This window comes from Monopterus albus, unplaced genomic scaffold (assembly GCF_001952655.1).
Source record: "Monopterus albus unplaced genomic scaffold, M_albus_1.0 scaffold109.1, whole genome shotgun sequence".
Classification (NCBI taxonomy): domain Eukaryota; kingdom Metazoa; phylum Chordata; class Actinopteri; order Synbranchiformes; family Synbranchidae; genus Monopterus; species Monopterus albus.
The window spans coordinates 379,324-387,819 of record NW_018127989.1 but is presented as its reverse complement, the minus strand read 5'-3'; the positions used below and the strand labels follow the sequence as shown (position 1 = coordinate 387,819).

At 39.5% G+C, this 8,496-nt stretch overlaps 1 long non-coding RNA gene across 1 annotated transcript; it reads left to right on the top strand.

Annotated features, from left to right (window-relative positions):
* The first annotated feature begins 580 nt into the window (after positions 1 to 580).
* On the top strand, positions 581 to 6,575 carry LOC109966302 (uncharacterized). Its single transcript, XR_002275744.1, has 3 exons — positions 581 to 730; positions 2,389 to 2,489; positions 6,178 to 6,575. It is a non-coding gene; the product is annotated as an uncharacterized LOC109966302 (long non-coding RNA).
* Positions 6,576 to 8,496: the final 1,921 nt, after the last annotated feature.

Genomic DNA, 8,496 nt, shown 5'->3' with positions numbered 1-8,496 from the left:
ACAGCACTGGACTTGGCTGTTGCTGCACAACACACCTTCTGTGTTAGCTGCAGATGTAAAGATATTAGATGGCTTCCACCTATGATTTTACTGTTCTTATCTTGAGTTCATTTGGTGTCCTGTCACTGTATTTCAGGTTTTCAGAAGTGGTTGAGCAAGCTGCATTGACTGTGTACTTCATACATGGTAAACCCAACAGGGGAGACACATTGGTGCTCTTACAGATCACCATGCAGCAGTAAAACAGAAATCCAAGATTCTCTGGGCGCACATGGACAAAGGTGTTGATTGCCTTCTGAAGTGTATGTTACCATGTGAGATACAGTATCTGTTTGTTTCTTACTGTGATCTCAAAAGGCTGTTAAAATCTGGAGACAGAAAGGGAGTGGTTTGTTAGGGGTTTGGACTTGCTTCCTGTTTTGTACTTTTATTTTGTAAGGGTTCCCTGTTTTGTGCCATCTCACCTGACTCAGCTTTTTGCCGGTTCTTGATTACATTGCCTTCACCTGTTGCTCATTATCTCCTAGTCTATAGCCTTTATATCCCCCCTCTCCCAGAGACTCTGTGAGGGCCAGTGCACATGCTGGGGGATAGATGTTTACATCACTTTCAGTGCTATAGCTGACTCATGCACTGTTTCGCATGGTAAATAATATATAGGGACTAACTGAAACTGCTAAGGGTGAAACAGCTTTTCCTCAACAGGGAAGACTACCCAGCCACCAAAGTGGTAGGTAGTGAACCACATAACATACTATACCTCACAACCACCGTGTCATACCATTATGGGTGAAATGCAGGGTTGCCAAAAGAAGCATCTACAAAAGCAAAATACGCAGAGTTTAACAGATAAATAAAATAAAACTAGAAGCAAACAGAATATATAGAACATTTGTAAAACCTATTTTCTGTTGAGAGAATACTGCCAACCTTTGAGCATAATTAGACATTCACAGGAGGAAATAATCAAATCTAATAAATACTGAGATCCCAGTATATCACTCACACCTGGCTAAAGCTAATGCAGTCTAATTGAAAAGCTTATATACTGTAACTGGCCACTTTAGGTGCATCTGTACAATCTGATTTAATCCAGTAAGACAACCCTACCACAAGGATTGCCTTTACTCAGCTCATCATATCCACTTTTTTGTTGACATGTCATTTGAGATGTGATATTTCAATTAAATGTTAATTACTGAGGTCTTTACGCTGTGATATGTCTCTAATAATGTGCCCTCTAACATTATGTAAATAGACTGAACACATCTATTTGCTGTAGAAACATGTATAGATAATGCTAGATAGTACCTGATGCATGATGGGAAGGTCTGAGCATGCACTACGAGCCACAGTGATGCAGAGGTGGTGGTGGAGGAGCTAGGAGAGAGAAGGTCTGTTGTTCTGTGCCTAAGAGCACCGCAGCACTGGTTGTATGACATGCTCTGTCGCTCAAAGCTTTGCAACACCACATTAAAATAAACTGCAACTCCATTAGCTGTGCAATCAAGTTACCAAGCTATGTAATCAGACTTTAAGATCCTAATGTTAGCAAACTGACTTTATGAGTTTCAGTAAGTCTTTTGTTCATTTCTTTTTCTTCTTCACTTAACTTAAAGTTTATTTTATTTGTCTATTTTATATATGTTCTACACATTCTACATAGCAGAGCAGCCTCTTCGATCCACTGGCACTGGTCTTTTAGTTGTTGTGTAGTAGAGGACAAAACCTTCAGTGGTACAGCCTTTAGTTTTTATGCTCCAAAATGTTGGGACAGTCTGCCTGAACATGTTTTAAAGCATAAATCTAAAATCGACCTTTTTAATGTGGCTTTTGATTAGAACTTTTTACTGTCACTATTTATTCTGGATTACTGTATTATTATATTATCCTATTTGAAATCTATTTTTTATGTTAGTTTAATGAATTTTACTGGTTATTATTTTATATTTACAAATTTGTTTTATTAATTTTTTTGTCTTCTTCTGCCTTATTCACTTTGTATCTGTAAAGTACTTTGAATTGCATTAACCTATATGAAAGGTGTTATATATTGTAAAAAAAAATAATAATAATAATAGAGCTTGATAGTGAATATTCCTCTGACAGTTGTTTGTCAGCGTGAGTTCTCCTTTCATTAAGTGTCACATTGGCACTTGCTGCAATATGGAAATGGAAAGAAAATTCAGTTATCTAGCTTTGTTGGTGCATATTAATTATGCTTCAAAGAGGAAGCAGCAATGGATGGTGCGGTTATGGACTTAAATAGATTATAGAGCTACTGGGTGAGTGTAAACGAGTGATGACTGCGGGTGTTCACACACTTGTTAAGGAAAGTGGTGGTATTACAAACATGTGTTTAACAAAACTATAAATGCACTGTTACAGTCTAATGGAAACCCATTACTCCAGTGGTCAGAGAGGCTTTCAGAGACAGGCTTTGAAACTCAGAGATGCTGAAGTGACTGTGGTCAACCTTTGGTTTGGAGGTCAGTGTACACACACACACACACACACACACACACTGTGCTGCAAATAACTAAGAGGAGGCATAAGTAGTGTAACCATAAGATGGGGTGGCACTGTAGAGCAATGGCTCCCAACCTTTTTCCTCACTTCTTCTTCACCATCAGATGTTTGCAGTCTTCTGGTTTCACACCAGTCACTTGAAGTTTGAAAATAAAAAATATTCTCTGGGCATGGCTGTTAAATATGGGGCTAGTGGACTCGATACGAGCACCAGTCAGGATAGATGTAAATAAGTTAAAGTGGCATTTAAGGACCTCAAAACACAGCTAAAGGCTGGCACACAGTCACTGGAGGTCTCTGAATACAAGTAATGCAAGAAACAAAAGCTCAGCTTTGTTTGCAATACAGTCACTTAGCATCTCTGAACACAAGAAAACACGTGAAACAAAGATAACAGCTCATAGCTGGCAAACCATCTCATATATTCTCTGAAAGCAAAACTAGAATGACCTCAAGGTGAGTCCAAAAACAAGAGCATAATCCATAATTATGAGTGCGCAGTGACAAGGCATGAAGCACTGACAATGACTGTCTATGAAGCCAGCCTTAAGCCTTAAGAGCAGGCTGGTGATTAGTCTGAATAGACTCCATCTCTGTCCAGTCAACCACCGGCAGGGCAAAGAGGAAGCTCACCAAAATAAGAGCCCAAAAACAGGAAGCAGCAGAACAGCCAGTGGGATGACAGTGGCATTAGAAAGACGTTTCTACTCATCTCTGAGCAGCTACAGATGGGGACACGGGTTATCTGTTAAATGACAACAATTTAACCTCCCTCATATTCATCACTTGCAAAAATTAATTTCTAAAATTTATGTCTATGCATACAAGGGCACCTGTTAAGTATTTGGGGATTTCTGAGAACACTCTTTTTTTCCTGGAAGCAGTGAAATGTGAGTAATACTGGTATACAGTATGTATTGCCAATGTGTGATCAGCGATGGGGAACACTTGACATAACCAGCCAAAGGGTATCTGGTTTGAACTGACACCCTGAGGTTGAGATGCTATCTAGAAAGGTAAGTGCTTACCAGACATGCTTTCTCATGGCAAACCCCACTCATATTTACACTGTACAGATAGTACAGGGTTTGATAAAGGTCTGGATGTACTTGCAGCCCTCTTGAACACCAGATATACCAACTTTTCTTACAATTTATTTTGGGGATAGTAAAGGCAGAAAATACAGCAGAAACCACTCCAGCAATTTCTATTTTAATCTGATAACACCTACAAAGATGTTTGAAATCATTATGATGGGAAAGGCATTTGACATAGTTTTCCTCACCCCACAATGATGTGGTATTGCTTCTTTCCATAAATATTTGCTGAGCCATTCATGAGAAGCACACTAATCAATATCTGTTTCTATTCCTTCCCTCTCTGTGCAGATTTCAAAACAAGTTTAGGCTAAGGTGATATCACAGATAAAACAAAGTCACCTGAAAGTAATTCAGACTTTGCCACAGGAAACTAAACTGTCTGTTAACTCTGTTCTCTGAAGGAGATGTGCTGCAGAGGGGAAGAGATATAAAGTTCCTCTTCAGGGTTAAAAAAAATAATCACTACATCCAAACTTTTCTAAGTTTTACAGTGTTTGTGTGAGCAACTGAAATGTGTGTAATTCTCTAGTTGTATCACAACACTTTTCTTTGTTCATTAAATCACTTCCATGCTGTGTGTTGGCATCAGGTTGCTGTGATGTCGTCATTGTTACTGCTAGTTTCATGGACTCACAGGCTTAAAGTTTTAATTATAGTCATCTTAACAAGACCAGACTTATGCCAACTGCAATTAGCTACTTGACACTGCAGAAAACAAGCAGTACTGAGATTTGAGGATTGCAACTATTACAGATACTAATCATAGATATGAAAGCTACTGTACCTTGATTTATGCCCAGTGTCTTCGCAAAATATTTAGACCCATTCATTCTGTGTTTTCAATTTTATTTTAAATTGATAAAATTGCCATTTTTGCCCATCAGTCTACACACAATGACCCAAGATTACAAACTAAATATCTCCACTGAAATATTTCATTTACAAAGTATTCAAACTCTTAATTCAGAAGCCCCTTTGGCAGCAGTTACAGCTTTGAGTCTTCTTTGGTAAGTCTCTACACATGGATTTGGCCAGTTTGTCCCATGTTTCCTGGCAGATCCTCTGAAGCGCCATCAGATTGGATGGTAAGTGTCTGCCTACTGCCATCTTCAGGTCTCTCCACAGATGCTAAATGAAGTTTAAATCTGCGTTTTGTCTGGGCCACTCGAGGACAGTCAGAGACTTCTCCCAAAGCCACTCCAGTGTTGACTCGGCTGTTTGCTTCAGGTCAGTGCCATGATGAAACCTCAGACACCACCAGTGTGTCAGGCTGTGTGCACTCTGAAGCAGGATTTCCTCCAAATTCACTTTGCATTTAGCTGCATTCATCTTTCCTTCAATTCTGGCCAGTCTCCTTGTCCCCGCTGTCCCACCCCCAATAGCATGATGTATCCACATCGTGCTTTACCATAAGAATGGGATTAGCCTGGCACTCACCAGACATAGTGCCTGGAGTTCTGCTCAAAGGGTGCAGTTTTTGTTTTCAGACCAGAGAATCTTTTTTGTCATGTCTCAGAGATTTTTGAATGCTGATTGTCAAACTCCAACTGGACTGTCATATGGCTTTTACTCAAAGTAGTCAGCCATTCTATAATCAAGGCTGATTGATGGATAGCTGCTCAGATGGTTGTCCTTCTGGCAGGTTCTCCCATCTCTACAAAGGACTTCTAAAACTCTGAACATATTTTCTTCCATGATTTCTCAGTGGGTTTATGGACATTAATTTACAATGGACATCTGCGAGATATCCACAGAAAGTGTAAGTAACAATGACTCTCATTGTGTATTAGGTCTGTGTTCTCAGATTTGAACTATGAATTGTGATTTTTGACACAAATTGTGATAATCAACCACTGAAGAGTTTTAACTCCATTTTCATCCATTTAAAAGAACACAATAAAATGTGTAAAATAGGATAAGGATAATCACCTTTAGCCCTGCAATGGATTGGCGACCTGTCCAGGGTGTACCCCGCCTTCGCCCGATTGCCGGCCGGGATTGGCTCCGGCCCCCCCTCGTGACCCCGCTCAGGGAACACACGGTAGAAAATGAATGAATGAATGAATAATCACCTTTACTGGCCAAGTATCTTACACACAAGGAATTTGTTTCTGGTACAGAGCCAATGGCAGCCATCTGCAGCGCCACCTCAACTGATGGCTCTAACCATCGGGGGTCTTGCCCAAGGACACTTCAACACATGGACTGCCAGCACCGAGATTCAAATCTTCAGCCTTCTGGTTGGGAGATGACTGCTCTACCCACTGCACCACTGTGTCGCGTCCCCAAAATAAAATAAAAACAACACAACAAAGTGTTAACACAGCAAACTGTTTAATTCCAGGACAGAACTGAGTGGCAGCAAATGGTCTTGTTTTTCTCTGTCAGGCCTCTTTCAGAAGAGCAGTGAAAGCACATGTCATCAAGTTAGTACACTCAAGATGTCAACCCACTTGACATATGGGCTGATTCACTGTTTGGAGGACAGGTGATGTTTACATGCTGGAATGTGTTTCTGATGTGCAACCCAAACTGCTCCATCTTTCAGATAAACAACCTCACAGTCATGTTGGCCCAGTTTCTGTGGAGGTCAGGCCCAGGCCTGCAGCTCTCAGGCTCCGGAGCCTCCTGAAAGTCTCACTCAGGTGCCAAGAAAGCAAAGAAAGAACATGCCAAGATTTTTTTTTTCTTGTACTGTTTAATTTTTTCCCTTCCTCTCATTCCTTAAACAGATTTAATGGGTGCTGTGTGTCTCAGGTGACTGTAGAATATGGTTGATTTTGAACAAGCACTCTGCTGAATTGTGACCTACAGTAATTGTGGTGGGGAGTTGTTTTCTTGGTTTCAAGGTCCTTTAATTTAATTTATTATCATAACTGTGATGCTCAATTTTTTAAATGAGATGGCTCTAGAGTTAGTCATGGCACATGTGTAAATAAAAATAATGCTTAATGGACTTTTTTGTTCAGTGATGTGCATTTAAATGGAAATTAAACATTTGGTCAATGGAAAAATGCATTAAGTGGTTAAGTGGTTTGATTACCGGCCAAGATGCGTTACAGTGAATCTTGTCTTTCTCTAAAACTGGTAACACCAACATAAGATTACACTTTACAATTAATCCATGTTGCTGTGAAATTTAGTAAACCATAATTTATGACCAAACATATGTGAAACTTATCAACCTCAGCTGTACTTCAGTATACTTTAGCTTTTAGTACTTGCTGTATTACTATGCTAAGGTGATACACGTGGTAAACATTATGTTAACTTAGCACAAGAAATTAGAAAAAGATAGCTACTAAATACTCTCCTCCTCTAAATAAACATGCATTGCCATTAATATTATTTATTATAAAATAAAACTACATAAAATGTAATGTCAAAGCTTTTTATTTTTGAGTGTGACAAACAGAACATCTGTGCTTATTTCAGCTCAGCATTGCAGGCCCATCTCAGACAGAACATTACATCAGCCCAAGTAGATGCACAACACTATTATTCAACTTTTAGGTGGCACTCTATGGTGTTGAAAATGTAAATATTGTGACCAGTTATCCATGTGACAACTAGCCCCTAACAACCCCTTGATCAGTATCACCATGTTAGCATTGTCATTGTTAGCATGCTAACACTAGCATTTAGCCAAAAGCAGCACTGTGCCTAGATACTAGACTAACATGGTCTAATTAACAGTGTTCAAACTGTTCTATGTATCATATCCTTTGTGTTAAGATTAATTACAAGTTACAATAAGTACACAGAGTATAAAAAGTGGCTATATTACAACCAACATCAGTAGGCATATGTGTTTTCCCTTAAAATGGGTGCTTGGCAAAGAAATACAAGTCTAATCTAATTTTCATACTGGTCAATGTGCTTCTTGCCAAATTGTCAGAAGATGAAGGTGGGTTAAACCAGTGTACAAGACCTCTGACAGCATCTGCATTCACCCTCGAATCACGTGCTGTTTAGCCCAGGAACACTAATTAAATTTGGAATCCAATTATGGGAATGGTAATGAAATTTCCAAATGGGGAAACTCGTAATCTGCTCATTGAGGTGTTTAATTACAAGCCGGTCTGTGCATTGCAGATATGTTACACCCCTGGATTTAGCGGACAGAGACATGGACCCAAGTTTGACAGCATGGGTGTTTAAGAGTGATAGAAGAAAATGCTGCAAACAAGTGTTTGTTAAGTGTGTGTCTGCTGGTAAAAAGGCAGGTGGTTCTGGGCTGCGGGAACACTGTTGAGCCTTTTCTGTGTTGTGGGCCAAACTCAGTGACCACTTACAGCACCACTTTCTGAGAGGTATCCCACCTGATCAAGCTGAAATCTTACCTGCACGCTCACATTAATGCTCAAAATCATTTTGGCACCATGTTGTGGTAGTTGTAAGTAGTGTTGTGTATCAAAATTTGATACTTTTATGACATTGATTGAATTACTTAAAGTTGTGGTAAATAGGTTTAATTTATATGCTATGAATCTGCTTTGAGTGCACAAAATCTAAATTGAAAAATAAAGCTTATATGTGGCGGGCCGTCAGGGCCAGCAAGGCATTCTCTGCTGGCCTAAACACTATTAGAAGCACTGACCTACATTTACAACCGAAATTCTAATATTTGTTCCATGAAATTGTATTAATTTATTCCCAACCGTCTGTTCTCTTCATTTCGTAGTATTTCTCTTGGCTGCACCGCTTCCAGTACGTGTATATGGATGTTAGATTGTTTGTCCAATCAGATTTCAGCTTCTATGTGTTGCCATGTCAATCTAATCTGCCCAGGGTCTTCAGAATCAGAAGTGCTGGCCCATGTAACTTAAACTATATTAGCAATGGGACTCTTTCTTTAACCAATCAG